An 18,601-nucleotide genomic window follows, 5' to 3' on the forward strand; every position below is an offset into this window, starting at 1 on the left:
TTCCTTCCAGGCCACCCCAGCCAAATCCCCAATACAAATCCCTTTCACTCCATAATGAAAAGGGTCTGGTTCACCTCAGATCCTACTACCTAAGACTCCAGGAACACACTTGCATATATTAATCCAGACTCAGCTGACCCAAAGGGATTTCCCTTCAATGAAAGACAGCCTTCTTTTTTTTTTTTTTTTTTTTGCTGTACGCGGGCCTCTCACTGCTGTGGCCTCTCCCGTTGCGGAGCACAGGCTCCGGACACACAGGCTCCGCGGCCATGGCTCGCGGGCCCAGCCGCTCCGCGGCATGTGGGATCTTCCGGGATCGGGGCACGAACCCGTGTCCCCTGCATCGGCAGGCGGACTCTCAACCACTGCGCCACCAGGGAAGCCCAGACAGCCTTCTTAGAAGGTCATTATGGCTCAGTTTTTTTTCTTCCTCTATTACACACATAAATGCATATAACAACAAAACCATTAGCCTTCACACTGCTAATTCCAATGGTTAATTCTCAGATTTCATCTTACTTGACTTTTCAGTAGCATTTGGCTCTAATGGGTCATACCCTCCCCCTTGAACACTTCCCTCATTTTTTAAAATTTATTTTATTGAAGTGTAGTTGATTTACAATGCTGTGTTAATTTCTGCTGTATAGCAAAGTGATACAGTTATACATATTTATACATTCTTTTTTCATATTCTTTTCCATTATGGTTTATTATAGGATATTTAATATAGCTCCCTGTGCTATACAATAGGAACTTGTTGTTTATGCATTCTATATATAATAGTTTGCATTTGCTAATCCTAAACTCCCAATCCATCCCTCCTCCACCTTCCCTCATTTTTCACTTACAAGATACCACACTCACACACTGGATTTTCCTCCTACCTCCCTGCCTACCAGACTCCTCTGCTGGCATCGCCTACCATCCCAACCTCTAAATGTCAGTATTTGGATCTAATCTCTCTGTTTTTAAATCTGTACTTAACAACATTAGACTGGATATTGTTCTCATCCAGTCTCATGGTCTTAAATACCACCTCTCTGCAGATGATTCCCAAACTTTTATTTCTATTCCAGACCTCTCTCACAAACTCCAGACTTATATATCCAACTGTCATTGGATACCTCTACTTGGCACCTTAAATTTAAGATGTCCAAAAACGAAGTACTGATTCCCACTCCATGTGCAAAACTGACTTCTCCCTAAATCTTCCCATCTCAGTAAATAACATTTCCATTCTTCTTGTTATTAAGAATTCACCTTTGAGTCCCCTCATTCTTCATTCCCCACATCCGAGCCATTAGCAAATCAGTTCTACTTTAAAAGTACATACAGAATCCAACCACTCCTTCCCACTTCCACTGCTACTGTTCTGATTCAAGCCACCAGCATCTCTCATCTAACTGTTCTCCCTGGTAATTCCCTTGTGTCCCTACAGTCCATTCTGAACATAGCAGACAAAGTGATCCATTAAAATACATATCATTCCTCTATCCAGAACTCTCTTCAATCAACCTCACAGTGACCCATAAAACCCTACATGATCTGGCCCTTGTCACTTTTCAGACCTCATTGATTACTATTTCCGTAGCCCCTGCCCTGCATATTAACTCCTCTCCATCCAGCTAGATGGCCCTACTCTCTATTTCTCGATTGTGCCAAGCATACTTCTCCTTCAAGACCTTTGCACTTATCTTCCCTCTGCCTAAAATGCTCTCTCACTTTCTTCATTTCTTCACTTAAATATCACTTTCTCAAATTGCACACTTCCTTCCTGCTACATTTTGCTTCCTAGCATTTATCACCATCAAACACATAGATATTTTACTAATTTGCCTTATTTTCTGTCTTCCCTACCAAAATATGGGCAGCTATTTTTATCAGTGTTGTTCACTGCTGTATTTTGAGTGCCCAGAACAGTGCCTGGCACACAGAAGATCCTCCATAAATATTTGAATGACTATCAGCAATAGCCCTGCAAGGGATTACTGTCCCATTCTGTAGATGAAGAAAGTGAAGGTCAGAGAGATTACAAAATTTGTTCAGTTAGTAAACAAAGCTGAGATTAAAATTCATTTCAGTACAACTCTAAATGCCAGAATAACTTCATAACACAATATTATCTTCCAGAAGAGTCCAGAGCTTTGCAGTCACAAGAGGCCTCTGACACACTTCTGGGAGCTGTGAAACCAACTGAAAATTGATTGAACATGTACAATTGTCTAGCATTTTGTGTACAGTACCTCATGCATTCAGTCAATAAATATTGAGAATCTACTATGTGACAGCCAGTGCACCAATGACTAAGAATTCAAAGATAACAAAAACAGACTAGATTTCAGCCTTCCCAGACCTGAACTGAAAACCACAAAATCAATGGGAAAATTGTACCTGAATAAGTGCAATGAAGGAGAAGAAGTCTACAGGGGTCGACTTAGTCTAGAATTCAGAGAAGGCTTCTCTGGAGTAGGGACACATGAACTGAGTTCTCAAAGGTGGGTAGGAGTTAAGTTGCCAAGAAGGGGAGGAAGGAATATTCTAGACAGAGGGAGCAGTATATGCAAAGGCCCTATGGTAAGAGGGTACATGGTGAGGAGGGATGGGGATGAGGGCATAGGAGGTCCATGTGGCAAGAGGACGCTGGAGTGAAAGGTAGAGTCTAGGCCTCACAGGGCTTTCTAGCCCAGTTAAGATGCAGTAGTGCTTATCCCAGATGGGCAGCCAATAAAGGATGTTAATCTCAATCAAGGCTCAAACAATTTTACTGATCCTCAATTATTTGCCAAACACAAATAATTCTTCCCCTAGGAAGATATTACTAGACTCATGTCCTGGGAAATGAAACTGGGTCTTTTAAGAATTAAGTGACATTCTCAAAGTCACATGGCTGGCAAATGGCAGAACTAGACTTTAAAAAGAGACTGGTTCAATTTTAAAGCCCAGGTCTTCTCATCCAGTGAAGGAGAAATGGATAGAAATGATGAAGAAACCAACATTTGTCCCTCATCTGGGGCAAGATGGGTGCAAAAAAAAAAATCCCAGCCACCTTCAGGATTCCTGAAAGAACCTCTGCACTCCATCCTTCCTCTCTCTAACCTGTCCCGAGGAAGAGGCCAATTTCTCAGCTCTCTGACTCCCCAGGTCTGCTCTTCCAAGTCTCCGGGGCCGTGCCGAGGAGCTGCTACCATCAGAGATTTCCAGTCATTGGTGGGATTAAAGAGACTGATAAGTAGAGGATCAAAGAATCTCATCTAGTCTCAAGAATTACAAGAACAAAATAGCTCAACTCTACATTTCACTTGGCATGTTTTGTTTTTGTTTGGAGTTGTTTTGTGTTTTTTGTTTGTTTTTGTTTTTGTATAAGCTGGGGACAGTTGAAAGAGCATTGGATTTGGAGCAGAAAGACCAGCTTTCAAGTCTTAGCTCTGCCATTTGAAAACCTGAGCTTCAGTTTAATGACTGAGGAAGGGTTGATAAGAGCATTAAAAGAGGTAACGAATGTGAAAGTGCTGTTAATAACCCTTCAGACAGACCATTCTCATACTAGATGTCCAACTTTCACAGTATTACAGGACACATCTATCACTGTATCTGTTTTTGGAATACAGTTATATGCTTGGTCTCCCTTGCTGGCACCTCCTCCAGCAAGCTAACCCTTGAATGTTGGGGTCTGCAGAAATGCTGTCTTGTTCTTTTCTCCCTCTACTCTCTATGAGTGATTGTATCAGGTCCCAAGACTTAAGTACTGACAATTTCAAAACCTCTTACAGGAGCTCCAGAGCCATTCTCCAACTAGTTATCTCACACAACATCCTGCAGGTATCTCAAACTTTTTTGTTCAAAATGGAATTCACTGTCTTTCCTCCATTTCTTCAACACCAGGCCCACCATCTTAGCAGATGACATCATCGGTCATTCTCTCTCCCTCTCTCCCCACCAATCTCTCTCTCTTTCTCTCCCTTTCTCTATATTTTTAACTTTGACACAGAGTAACATAAGTAATATTTATTGAGAACTTACAAGCTTTTGGGCAATGTGCTAAGTATTCTAGACACATTTTCTGATTTAAGCATTAAAACAGCCATATAAGGTTTCAATGCAGCAGCAGCCTGATTTCATAGACAGGGAAAATAAGGTTTAGAGTGATGTTAAATCACCTGCTCGTGGGTCCCAGGGCTGTGTTACTTCAGAGGCTATCTGCTCACCATAGCCTCATGCTTCCTGTCTCCACATTTCCCACATCCAACTGGTCACCAAAACCATTTACATTGTACCTCAAAAATAAATATTTCTCAATTCCAGGCAGCCCTTCCTATTTGGTCTTGACCTTCAGTAACTCTTACTAAGATTTATTTATTTTCACTTAACAATTATCCAGTAATACACATACTATGTACCAAGCATTATTTTAAGCACTTTAAAAAATATTAACTCACTTAATTCTCCTAGCAATGCCCTGAGATGGATTTGTATTATCCACAATTTATAGATGGGGAAACTGAAGCACAGAGCAAATAAGTAACCTGACCAAAATCACATAGCTAATAAATGATGGGGTTGGGATTTGAGCCCAAGCAGTCTGGCTCCAGGTTTCACACCATGGTGTCCCTACAATACAATTGCAGTGGTGTCCTTGGTGGCTTCCCTCCTCCCAGCGGCTCTCTACCCAGTCTCAAGAAATTCTCCAGAATTTGCTTCACAAAAGTATAACTTTGATCCTTTCCACCACTATGCCCCCACTGACTTTCTCTGGTTAGAGCCACTGTGGCCTTTTGTGATCTAGATGCAAAGTAACATCCAGATCTCCTTTCTCATCAAGCACTACGCCGATCACTCCAAAACCATCGCTTTGCCAGGAGCTATTTCCCACCCACGTGTGCTTGCATATGTCCTTACCCACTATGAAATGCCCATCCCTGATGAAATAAGTCCATTCATCCTTCAAGACTCAAATGTCACCGCCTCTTCAGGAAACTCATTTCTTTCATTTAGCACGTGATCACGTTACTTTCTAATAATTCGCCACCCCCTCCTCTGCACCCCTTCCTGCCCTGCATCCCTCACAGCTGAGATGGGGCTGATAAAGCTTCTAAAGCTGACATCTATCTTGTACATCATTCCAGCCTTTACCGTGAATGTAGTGGTTTCACAGTCTACATTTGCTGAATGATGCTGTAGGATTTATGTGATTTGTCCAAAGCTTCAAAGGAGGAAGTTGGAATATTAGCACTCTGAAATTTCAACTTGATCAGTGGGTGAGTAGTTTAAGAAAAGTAAGGAAGAGATTAAATCTTGTATTTCTTTCTATGGACAAAATCAGAGTTAAGTGCGATATACACAATTTGAGAAATAATTAGAGCCATCCTTTGAAGGAGTTTTCTTTTTGGTCGACATTCACTACATAACCGCAGCATGCTGCCTGGTAGCCAGAGCACACACATGACTCTCCCACCTTCCTGGGGCTTATATTTCTCTAGAGAGTGGGAAATCTGTATGGAATTCAGGCTCACAAATATTCCACAAACATTCACTGATGTCTTTTCATGGTTGGTTAGCTCTTCTGGCTTCTTTTTCCCGCTTTTGTTATTGTTGTCTTTTGTATTCTACTTTTTGTTCTATCTCTAGTTTTCTAATAATAACAGTAAACATTTATTGAGCACTTTGCATGAACCTGGTACTGTTCTAAGGTTTCTGAAATCAGTTGTGGGTCATGTGAGCATCAGAGTAAGATAAAGTTACCGAATATGAAGGTCTTCCAGACAGTAAACACCTTTGAACATATATTTGTACATCCTGGTGCTCTTATTATATCAGCTAGAATTCCAAACATGGGATTTCAGTGTCTGGAGGGTAAGCAGTCCTGCTTTTGAAAGACTCTACTAGGTTCAATACAGATTCCCACCAACAATACACAGGGGTATCCATTTGCCTAATTTTTGCCACCAAACAGTGTTGACAAAGTTTTTCATTTTTGTTAATCTAATGACTAGAAAATATAGTGAATTGTTTCCGTTTGCAGATCTATGTCTCTAGAGAGCTGAGCATCTTTTTATATATATTTGGACATTTTCAATTCCTACTTCGTGAATATAAATTGTGCCCATTTACTATTGGATTTTATTTTTCTGACCAACTTGAGGATGTTTTTAATACTTAGAGCTGATCATCTCCACCCCTTGGGGTTGAGGAGGGGGGACTGGACATAACTAAATGTACATCAATAGAGCATTGGTCAAATAAATTATGACACTGCCGTGCTCTGGAATATTGTATTTTAAAAAATGGGTTAGGTCCGTTTGTATTGACCTGGTGGGTCTGGGGCCTATTGTCAGTGAAAAGATGCAAGTTATAGATAATATATTTAGTATGATACCATTTTTGTTTATAGAAATTAGAAAATAAACCTTCCTATGTGCATTTATATATGTGTATATATGTATATAAACATAAATATATAAATATGTATATGCATGTATACATTTTATTACCTATAAATTATTAATTATATACAAATGTGTTTGAAAATTTATTTTATATATATAAATGTATCTATATGCATGCATATATATAAAATAGATCACATATATAAAATAGATATGTTTGTAAGAACACAGGGAAAGTTGTGAAAGGGTACACATCAAATTAATACCTTCAGGAGAGTGGGATTCAAGGGGGGGAAGATTTTTTATAAGCCACTGTATTTGATGATTTCCTTCAATGAGCATATATTAGTGATATTTTTTTAAAATCTAACAAAAACGGTGAATTTAAAAAGAACACTGACCATCGGTAGCCAAACCCCCTATATAAAGGTATACAACCCCAGAGATTTTTTGTATGTGCCAGAAACTGGAAAGTGTTTAGGTTATTTTACCTTTCCTTATCTTATCTTATCTTCAAAAAATAGTTCAGTTCCCTTAAATTACAGTTTAGAGGACCCTGCAGTTTTCTTCATATGGATTATCAATAACACATATGTAAATGAAATACATCCAAAGCTAAGGACATATTTATAAACCTGAAAATCTTAGAGTGTGAGTAAGCCAAAGGAGGATGAAGGGAAATTTCTTCAACAGGTGTGTCCTGCCATGGCCAGGCTGGCCTTTTCCCATAGCAGCTACCTCAGGGGTGCGATGCTCACCGGGCCTGAGAAAGTTGCCCAAGTGAAAATGTACCTCAATTGCCCAACTGCCCACTGCTTACAAAAGTTCTGCCAGGAGAGCTTTTCACTCCTTTTGCTTAAGTCTTTCCTTCTTCTCTTTTTTTTTTTGTAAATTTATTTATATTTTTAACATCTTTATTGGAGTTTAATTGCTTTACAATGGTGTGTTAGTTTCTGCTATATAACAAAGTGAATCAGTTACACATATACATATGTTCCCATATCTCTTCCCTCTTGCGTCTCCCTCCCTCCCACCCTCCCTATCCCACCCCTCTAGGTGGTCACAAAGCACCGAGCTGATCTCCCTGTGCTATGTGGCTGCTTCCCACTAGCTTCCTCTCTTAAATAAAGAAAATTCCCCTAGGAGAGGCTCTATACAGAAGACTGATGAGCAATTTGCACCTCACTGAGAATGAGTTTGTTACTTTCTCAGGAATAGGATTTAATAAGAGGGAAAGGTTTAGGAGGCACCTACAAATGGGGGAGAGCATAAGGACAGCACCAGAGGAAGAAATTAAAAGCCAGGGACACAGGGAAATAAAAACTGTGCCTAAATCACTTTTTTGCCTGAGGCTGAGCAACTCTGCCACCAGCCTGTTTTGGTGGGAGTGGAGAAGTAGGATGGATAAGAGAAGAGAAGGACTCACATGGTTCAAACACACAGATAGCTAGTAGGTTTGAGTCCTGAATGGATGAATCACCAACGACCATCCTGCCTTTCAATGTTATTTTGTCCACCATCATTTAACACCATCTTACATGTTTCAAGAAAGACATTAGGCATGTAAATATGTATATAAATTATATAAAATAAGTATAATCCAGGCTCAGCCAAGTTACTTAACATATCTTGGTGACAACTCTTTTCAACAGTAACATGAGCATGGTAGACTTATGCCTCAGAATTCTGAGGAGGACTAAATGAGGTAACGCCTGCCAGCACGATGCCCGACCCTCAGTACAAGTTAGCACTATTCCCACTGACCTGGGGAGGTCCAGGCAGTCCAGGGGAAGGCCAAGACTAGGGACAACAGCGCTTCTTCTCAATTAAGGCCAAAGTATTTTTGGATGCACGATCCGTGTTAATTTGCGTAATCTCTCGCCTATTCTGTGCTTATTCTGGGGATAAATAGATGACTTCATCCGTCAGCACTGTTACTCCAGTGTATGCCAGGAACATGTATCAAAGAAAGAAAGAACAAAAGAAAGAAGGAAAGGGGGAGGAGAGAGGACAGGAATAATAAAACTGGTTTGTTGAAGAAGCTACTACACAAACTAATTTTTCTCCTCATAACTTGACTGGCATTTATGTAACACATCGCAAAGAGGAGCAAGGACCCTGGCATCATGCCAGGAATATAGAGGGTCTCCAATACATTAAACAGGTTCTCTCTCCCTCCTTGCTGTTGCCTTTTGCCCACAAGTGTTGGGCTGGCACTAGACTAAGAAAATCTTATTTGTTTTCTATTCAGATGGTCCCTTCACTCTACCACATGGAGTATCACAAGCCCTTCGTGTTGTGTAGAAGATATTATTCCACACCCTGCTGGGTCATTTTTCAAGCTCCCCCATCCAGGCATGAGTCAGACTGAGAATGAGTAACTCAACTTGCTAGGCAAAAAAATTACTTTCAAACTGAAAGGAGAAAGTACCACCACATCTTAAAAAAGCAAAAAATCAACCTCTACAATCTTCTTTGGTTGGGGAGGATGGGGGGAGGTATTGATGAAGGGGATAAAGGGATTTAACGTTTAATTTTGTCTACATCTATTTTGCCTCTCATATATTATCTGGATGTCATCCTCCCTTGTTCTTTCTCTCTTGCTCACTCTGGCTTTTGCTCTTTCATGCATCGAAATACTCTCTAATTTTCAACACAAACACACACACCCCTCCCTCATTCCCATTTTCCCCTTATCTGCCACCATATTCTCTGTTTTCCTTTGCAGCAAACATTCTGTAAGAGTTGTCTATTTCTTCTATCTCCTCTTCTCCATTTCCCTTATACTTGTTCCTTGACGAAGATTTTACCCATCAACTCCCAAAACCTCCCTTGTCAAAGTCACCAATGATCTCCTCATAAACATGTCTGAAGAACACTTCTGTGTCTCAACAGTCTTTGATGTGGTGGACCACTGTCTTTTCTCTCCTTTACCCTGTGGCTACTCTCATTGTGTTTTCCACTCAGTCCACAGAAATTCCTCCTGCTTTGGATCTGTTCCATAAAGATGGCTCCTCCTCCCATGCATCTTTTCTTCCTTTCCTTCCTTTCTTTTCCTTTCCTTTTGGTCTTTCATTCTTTATTTTGTTCCTTCTTTCTTTGATGCATGTTCTTGGCACTCATGGGAAGGACTGGAGTGACAGTGCTGATGGCTGGAGTCATCTATTTATCCCCAGAATTAAAGTTAGAATTCTCTGGGCTCCTTACCTCTCCACCTAGTTCCTCTTTAAAGGATCTCATTCATTCTATGGCTTTAAAAACATGTCTATGTTAATGATTCCCAAATCCAGAGATCTGTCTTCAAAGTTTCAGTCTCATAGGTACCACTGCCTTCTTGTTAGTTGTATCTCATAGCTATTTCAAAGATACCACAGCCAAAAATTTGCTCTTGACCCACTTGGACACTCATTAACTGATCCCCTACACCAGCCAAACTCTCCCATCCACTGTTCTCTATTTGAGTAAATGATACCAACAGAAACTTGGCAATCATTCTTGATCCTGTCCTTACCCACCACCCACCACCCCACACACAGAATAATTTCAATCCATCAGCATATCTTGAAAGCCACTCCTTCAAAATACAGCTCTCATTTGCCCACCTCTCTTCTCCTCCACTGTCACCTATATCTGGCACCATTCCCTGTCACCTGGACTGTGAACTGTTGAAATAACTTGAAAACTAGTCTCTCTACTTCCACTACCGCTCTCCCTCTATCCAGTCTCCAGAAAGGTCTGGAAAGTTCTTTTTAAAATGCAGGTTATACCTATGTCCCACTTAAAGCCTTTGAATCACCTTTGGCTACTCTTTGAAAAAAATACAAACTATTACCAGGGCTCCATGGCCTATGTGATCTGGACTCTGCCTAACCCTTCAGTGGCATCTCAAGCCACACTCTCTACCTGTCACCATCACTCATTCACACCAACCCCCTAACAATTCCTCGAAAATGCTAACCTCTTTCACCTCGGAGCTTTTGCACCTGCTGTTGCCTCTATCCAGGCCCCAGTGCTCTTCCCTGGACCTTCCTGTGGCTCGTCCTTCTCTCTCTAAGACCCCAGTTTAGGAGTCACTTTCTTAGGAAGGCTATCTAAATTAGGTCCCACGCCCCCCTCCACTCTTTACCACAGCACTTTACTTTTATATCACTTTTTACTGCACGTATTATGATATTGTGATAACCAGCCTATAAGATGGCCCCCAATGAGTCCCACCTCCTGCTATTCACATCCTTCTGTAGTTCCTTCCCACACTAGACCAGGGTTGATCTGCATACCAGTAGGATATCGAAGTGATGATATGTCACTTCTGAGACTAGATGTAAAAGACACTGTAACTTCCATCTTGCTCTCTTTTTCCCTCTCTCCCTTCTTAGATAACTTGCTCTGGAGGAAACCAAGTGCCACATTGTGAGCAGTCCTATGGAGGGTCCCACGTGCTGAAATATCAAAGCTTGTCAACAGTCATATAAGTGAGCTTGGAAGTTGATCCTTAAAAGCCAGTCAAGCCTACACTACAAAGCTACAGTAATCAAGACAGTATGGTACTGGCACAAAAACAGAAATATAGATCAATGGAATAGGATATAAAGCCCAGAGATAAACTGACACACATATGGTCACCTTATCTTTGATAAAGGAGGCAAGAATATACAGTGGAGAAAAGACAACCTCTTCAATAAGTGGTGCTGAGAAAACTGGACAGTTACATGTAGAAGAATGAAATTAGAACACTCCCTAACACCATACACCAAAATAAACTCAAAATGGATTAAAGACCTAAATGTAAGGCCAGACACCACCAAACTCTTAGAGGAAAACATAGGCAGAACACTCTATGACATAAATCACAACAAGATCCTTTTTGACACACCTCCTAGAGAAATGGAAATAAAAACAAAAATAAAAAATGGGACCTAATGAAACTTCAAAGCTTTTGCACAGCAAAGGAAACCATAAACAAGATGAAAGGGAAAACCTCAGAATGGGAGAAAATATTTGCAAATGAAGCAACTGACAAAGGATTAATCTCCAAAACATACAAGCAACTCATGCAGCTCAATATCAAAAAAACAAACAACCTAATCCAAAAATGGCCAGAAGACCTAAATAGACATTTCTCCAAAGAAGATATACAGATTGCCAAGAAACACATGAAAGAATGCTCAACATCATTAATCATTAAAGAAATGCAAATCAAAATTACAATGAGATATCATCTCACACTGATCAGAACGGCCATCATCAAAATATCTACAAACAGTAAATGCTGGAGAAGGTGTGGAGAAAAGGGAACCCTCTTGCACTGTTGGTGGGAATGTAAATTGATACAGCCACTATGGAGAACAGTATGGAGGTTCCTTAAAAAACTACAAACAGAACTACCATACGACCCAGCAATCCCACTACTGGGCATATACCCTGAGAAAACCATAATTCAAAAAGAGCCATGTACCAAAATGTTCATTGCAGCTCTATTTACAATAGCCAGGACATGTAACAACCTAAGTGTCCATCAATAGATGAATGGATAAAGAAGATGTGGCACATATATACAATGGAATATTACTCAGCCATAAAAAGGAACGCAACTGAGTTATTTGCAGTGAGGTGGATGGACCTAGAGTCTGTCACACAGAGTGAAGTAAGTCAGAAAGAGAAAAACAAATACCGTATGCTAACACATATATATGGAATCTAAAAAAAAAAAGGAAAGAAAAGAAATAGTCAGAAGAACCTAGGAGCAAGATGGGATAAAGACGCAGACCTACTAGAGAATGGACTTGAAGATACTGGGAGGGGGAAGGGTAAGCTGGAACAAAGTGAGACAGTGACATGGACATATATACACAACCAAACATAAAATAGATAGCTAGTGGGAAGCAGCCGCATAGCACAGGGAGATCAGCTCGGTGATTTGTGACCACCTAGAGAGGTGGGATAGGGAGGGTGGGAGGGAGGGAGATGCAAGAGGGAAGAGATATGGGGGCATATGTATATGTATAACTGATTCACTTTGTTATAAAGCAGAAACTAACACACCATTGTGAAGCAATTATACTCCAAAAAAGATGTTTTTAAAAAAACGCCAGTCAAGCCTTGCAGTGACGGTCACCAAGCTAACAACTTGACTTCAACCTCGTGTGAAACTCTGAGCCAGAATTACCTGTGAAGCCACTCCAGGAGTCTTGGCCCTCAGAACCTGTGGTAGCTAATAAATAGTTGTTGGATAAGCTGCTAAGTACTCAGGTAATTTGTTACTTAACAAAAGAATATATATATATATATATATATATATATATATATATATATATATATATATATATATATATTTCTTTACCTATTCATTTTCTGTCTTCCCCACTGGAAAGTCTAACATTCACTCATTGTATCTTCAGTGCATCGAACTTTGCCCTGCACACACTAGTCACTCAGTAGATATTTGCAGAGCAGATAAAGTTTCTGTTACTATTCTTACCATCAATAAAACATTAATTGTTCGTTGAATAGTTTTAAAATACCTGTATCATATCAGTTAATCCTGTGGTTTCAGTAAACTAGACATTCTTTCCATATCATGATGAAAAATCTGGGGCCCCAGGACCTCAGATGATTTGTTCACAGCCATTCCACCCACTGTATTACAGAGCTGGTGCTCCAACCCTGGGCTTCTGGCTTCAACCCTGGTGTTCTGTTTCCTACACACGATGACCTCTCATCAGTCACCCCCAGAGCATGAGCTCCGTCATTCTGACATTCACCTTTCTGCACAAGGAACCCAGCACGTTGGCCTCCTGAGGCAACTATCTCTCACCCATCCAACCTGTGGCTTGATTCATCCGACCTACTTGACCCAGTTATCAACACTGCAGAAAAATGCCTAAATTAGAAGCACAGAATTGTTCATCCTTCTCTGAAAGGGTAAGGAAAATGTATTACATGGCTTTCCCTTTCCCTTCCAAAACTATAAAAAGAAGTGAAAACATGCTTAAAAGTCCCCAGGACTCAATTTAAAATATACTACTAAGTTTCAAACTCTCTGAGGACTTCTAAAAGTAGATATTTTCTTCAATCCCTTGATAAATATTATTTGGAATACAGCAAGCTTTGAGTATCTGGGGTGTTGACCACTAAATAAATTTTTTGAGGGTCCTCCTCTCTCCTACCCAGGTAAATCCCAGGTTGATGCAGGAAGAGCTTGTGTTTGGCCAAACCCAAGAGTAAGTGATCCAGAAAAGAATTCACAACTAAATTAGAAAGTGTTTCTTTGTGCTATTCTTCAGCCAAATACAACCCTATATCAAGAGATGAAAAAGATTTTAAAGGTATATATTAAAATAATTTGCCTTAAAACTGACATCTTTTCTTTAAAATGTTTTGGTATCACATTTTCCTGATAATTCCCATTATTATTTCTCATGTGCTTATATAAAAAAAAACCATAGTCTTGATATTGAATCATTTTAATCAAACTAGAATCCCAGATTTGCTTCAAGAGCATTCTTGAATATGTTGCCCCAGATTTATCATGTGTAAAATGAGGGTAATAATATTCCTACCGTAAAATGTTGTTATTGTGAGAACTAAGTAAGTGGTTAATACCTGGCACACAGTAATTGCTATATAATTGCAAGCTATTAATGTTATTATTATTACTATCATCATCATCATCCATGTCTTTGCTTCCCTATAATAGTACATATGTCTGGAAATTTAAAAATGTATTTTCTGCATGTAGGATCTACACAGGACATAAAGATATGCTTCCTCCCAATTGTTTTCTCCTTTAAGTCTATTTAAAGCAAATTGTTCCTATATCCTCAATCATTCACACCCTAAACAAAAACATTATTTAAGAGGGATCTTGGAGACAGTCCTGTATACTATTTCTGGTTGCATACTGCCTTCTTATTTCATTTTGGGTTTTTGTTTGTTGTTTGTTTTAAGAAAAATTCCAATTTAGTGTACATTATTTGAAACCTCGTGATTTTTTTTTAATTGGGGTATAGTTGCTTTACAATGTTGTGTTAGTTTCTGCCGTACAGCAAAGTGAATCAGCTGTATGTATACATATGTCCCCTCTTTTTTGGATTTCCTTCCCATTTAGGTCACCACAGAGCATCAAGTAGAGTTCCCTGTGTAGGTTCTCATTAGTTATCTATTTTATATATATTAGTGTATATATGTCAATCCCAATCTCACAATTCATCCCACCCTTACTTTCACCCCTTTGTGTCCATACATTTGTTCTCTATGTCTGTGTCTCTATTTCTGCCTTGCAGACAGGTTCATCTGTACCATTTTCTTAGGTTCCACATATATGTGTTAATACATGATATTTGTTTTTCTCTTTCTGACTTACTTCACTCTATATGACACTCTCTAGGTCCATCTACATCTCTACAAATGACCCAATTTCGTTCTTTTTTATGGCTGAGTTACATTCTACTGTATATATGTACCACATCTTCTTTATGCATTCCTCTGTTGATGGACATTTAGGTTGTTTCCATGTCCTGGCTATTGTAAATAGTGCTGCAATGTACATTGGGGTGCATGTGTCTTTTTGAATTATGGTTTTCTCAGGGTATATGCCCAGTAGTGAGATTGCTGGGTCATACAGTAATTCTATTTTTAGTTTTTTAAGGAAACTCCATAATGTCTCCATAGTGGCTGTATCAATTTACATTCCCACCAACAGTACAAGAGGAACCCCTTTATTCCACACCCTCTCCTACATTTATTGTTTGTAGATTTTTTGACGATGGCCGTTCTGACTGGCGTGAGGTGATACCTCATTGTACTTTTGATTTCTCTAATAATTAGGGATGTTGAGCATATTTTCATGTGCCTCTTGGCCATCTGTATATCTTCTTTGGAGAAATATCTATTTAGGTCTTCTGCTCACTTTTTGATTGGGTTGTTTGTTATTGAGCTGCATGAGCTGTTTGTATATTTTGGAGATTAATCCCTTGTCCATTGCTTCATTTGCAAATATTTTCTCCCATTCTTAGGGTTGTCTTTTCATCTTGTTTATGGTTTCCTTCACTGTGCGAAAGATTTTAAGTTTCATTAGGTCCCATTTTTTAATTTTTGTTTTTATTTTCATTACTCTAGGAGATGGTTCAAAAAAGATCTTGCTGTGACTTATGTCGAAGAGTGTTCTGCCTATGTTTTCCTCTAAGAGTTTTATAGTGTCCAGTCGTACATTTAGGTCTTTAATCCATTTTGAGTTTATTTTGGTGTATGGTGTTAGGGAGTGTTCTAATTTCATTCTTTTACATGTAGCTGTCCAGTTTTCCCAGCACCACTTATCGAAGAGATGGTCTTTTCTCCATTGTATATTCTTGCCTCCTTTGTCATAGATTAGGTAACCATAGGTGTGTGGATTTATCTCTGGGCTTTCTATCCTGTTCCATTGATCTATATCTCTGGTTTTGTGCTAGTACCATACTGTCTTGATTACTGTAGCTTTATAGTATAGTCTGAAGTCAGAGAGCCTGATTCCTCCAGCTCCATGTTTTCTTCCTCAAGATTGCTTTGGCTATTCAGGGTCTTTTGTGTCTCTAGTCAAATTTTAAGGTATTTTGTTCTAGTTCTGTGAAAAATGCCAATGGTAATTTGATAAGGATTGCACTGAATCTGTAGATTGCTTTGGGTAGTATAGTCATTTTCACAATATTGATTACTCCAATCCAAGAACATGGTATATCTCTCCATATGTTTGTGTCATCTTTGATTTCTTTCATCATGTCTTGTAGTCTTCTGAGTACAGTTTTTTTATGGCCTTACGTAGGTTTATTCCTAGGTACTTTATTCCTTTTGTTGCAATGGTGAATGGGATTGTTTCCTTAATTTCTCTTTCTGATCTTTTGTTGTTAACATATAGGAATGAAAGAGATTTCTGTGCATTAACTTTGTATCCTTCAACTTTACCAAATTCATTGATTAGCTCTAGTAGTTTTCTGGTGGCATCTTTAGGATTTTCTATGTGTAGTATCATGTCATCTGCAAACAATGACAGTTTTACTTCTTCTTTTCCAATTGGTATTCCTTTTACTTCTTTTTCTTCTCTGACTGCTGTGGCTAGGACTTCCAAAACTATGTTGAATAACAGTGGCAAAAGTGGACATCCTTTTCTTGTTCCCGATCTTAGAGGAAATGCGTTCAATTTTTCACCATTGAGAATGATGTTTGCTGTGGGTTTGTTGTATATGGCCTTTTTTATGTTGAGGTAGGTTTCCTCTATGCCCACTTTCTGGAAAGTTTTTTTCATAGATGGGTGTTGAAAGCTTTTTCTGAATCTATTGAGATGATCACATTTTTTATTAATCAGCTTGTTAATATGGTGTATCATATTGATTGGTTTGCATATATTGAAGAATCCGTGCATCCCTGGGATAAATTCCACTTGATCATAGTGTATGATCCTTTTAATGTGCTGTTGAATTCTGTTTGCTAGTATTTTGTTGAGGATTTTTGCATCTATGTTCATCAGTGATATTGGTCTGTAATTTTCTTTTTTTGTGATACCTTCTTATGTCGTTTTGATCAAGTAATGTCTCTAATCTTCTGCTGCCAGAAAATTTCATGATCCCTGACAGTGGAGTGAGAGGCTGATAGTGCTTACAAGACTGAAAGCTATCAAATGATTTAGGCCTTTGAGAGATGCTGGGTATAAGACTTAGTATCATTCTTATTCTGTGCCCTGAGGGTAAGAATGGGTAAGAGAGATAAGCATTCTTTGGTCAGAGGACTCCTATCGGGATTAGACTCCCTGAGTCACTTCCAAGATAAAATCTATATTGCCTTATCTCACACACCTTGAGGTAAGATGGAATATTTATAGAACGATAGACATTTTGGAGCTAATTCCAGGACGTATTCATTTATATGACAGATTTTTTTCCTCATCACCAGAATTTTTATCTCCATGGTCTCTGTTTAGGAAAATAACAGTTTCAATTGTTCCAGATCGATAGATCGATTGATAGATAGAGATAGATAGATAGATATATAGAGGAAAAAATCTCATTAAGGAATCATTAATGAAATATAATAGAGTAAATCCATTTGCACCCTTAATAGAAATCAAATAATTTGCCCAATGAAAGAAAAACTTCTGGGAAGTTTTGTATACATCTGTTGACATATGACATGAAGTCTATACACCTCCACAAAAATGAATTCACATAAACCATAATTAAGACAGTTCAAAAAGAGAAGCAAAAGGCTCTTTTTAGTATCTTACCAGAGAAGGATTTTACTCCAAATAGTCTAACTCTAGAGACTGGATGTTTTAACATTGTGCTACACTGTGTGCCATTCTGGTTGACTCTAATTCCAACCTCTTTGACAATGACAAAATTCTCCAGCTCTAGCGCCAGTTTCTTTCTTGAGTCCTAGGTCCATATTCGTAACTACCTACAAGCCATCTGTACTTGACTACAAAACAGAAAACCTCAAAAAATGTAACTACTAATCAATCATTCTTGCCTCAATGTTTCCATAGCCCTTTGGATAGACCACCATATGGTCCTTATCAGACTACCATTTAATGATCTACTTATGTTTCAGTCTCATTTTCTAGAACATGAGTTCCCAGAATGCAGGGACCTTTTGAAAAATCTATATGTTCCTAATGTCAGCACATGACAAGTATTTGATAAATGTGTATTGAACAAAGATCTGACTTTGTAACAACGTTTATGACTCAGGTTAATAGGAAGAGTGTTATCAAGCAGACAATAAGGACAGGTTGGGTGAATGGGTGGGAGTGGGAAGGAGAATAAGTAGGTACAAAAGGTCAGGGCATAAAGCAGTCATCATTACACCTTTACCACACACCTGATACTTGGAGTTGAAATCATATGAAGCTCCAAGCTGTCATCATTGCCTTCGTCACTTTTATGTCAAATCTCTTGACAATGGGTTTTGCCAGAGTGTGGAAGAATTTCATGTTCAAAGCCTCAGAGAAGCCTGATACTTCTTCATTTTCCAATGGGTCAAATATCAAGCAGTAAACAGAGAGTGGCTCAGATTTGTTAAAAACTACACCAAGATATTTTGGTCCCTTGGAGTCTTGCTCAATTCAAAACCGTCCTAGCATGTTAAGGCAACCAAAGATGTCATCTCCCAAAGCTGTAAAATTTGACTCTCCCACGGCTCCAAGACGTTTCTGCAGAACTGCATGGGAAAACAGTTCACCCTGGTTGAAC

Source organism: Mesoplodon densirostris, chromosome 13, assembly GCF_025265405.1.
Source record: "Mesoplodon densirostris isolate mMesDen1 chromosome 13, mMesDen1 primary haplotype, whole genome shotgun sequence".
In the NCBI taxonomy this organism is placed as follows: domain Eukaryota; kingdom Metazoa; phylum Chordata; class Mammalia; order Artiodactyla; family Ziphiidae; genus Mesoplodon; species Mesoplodon densirostris.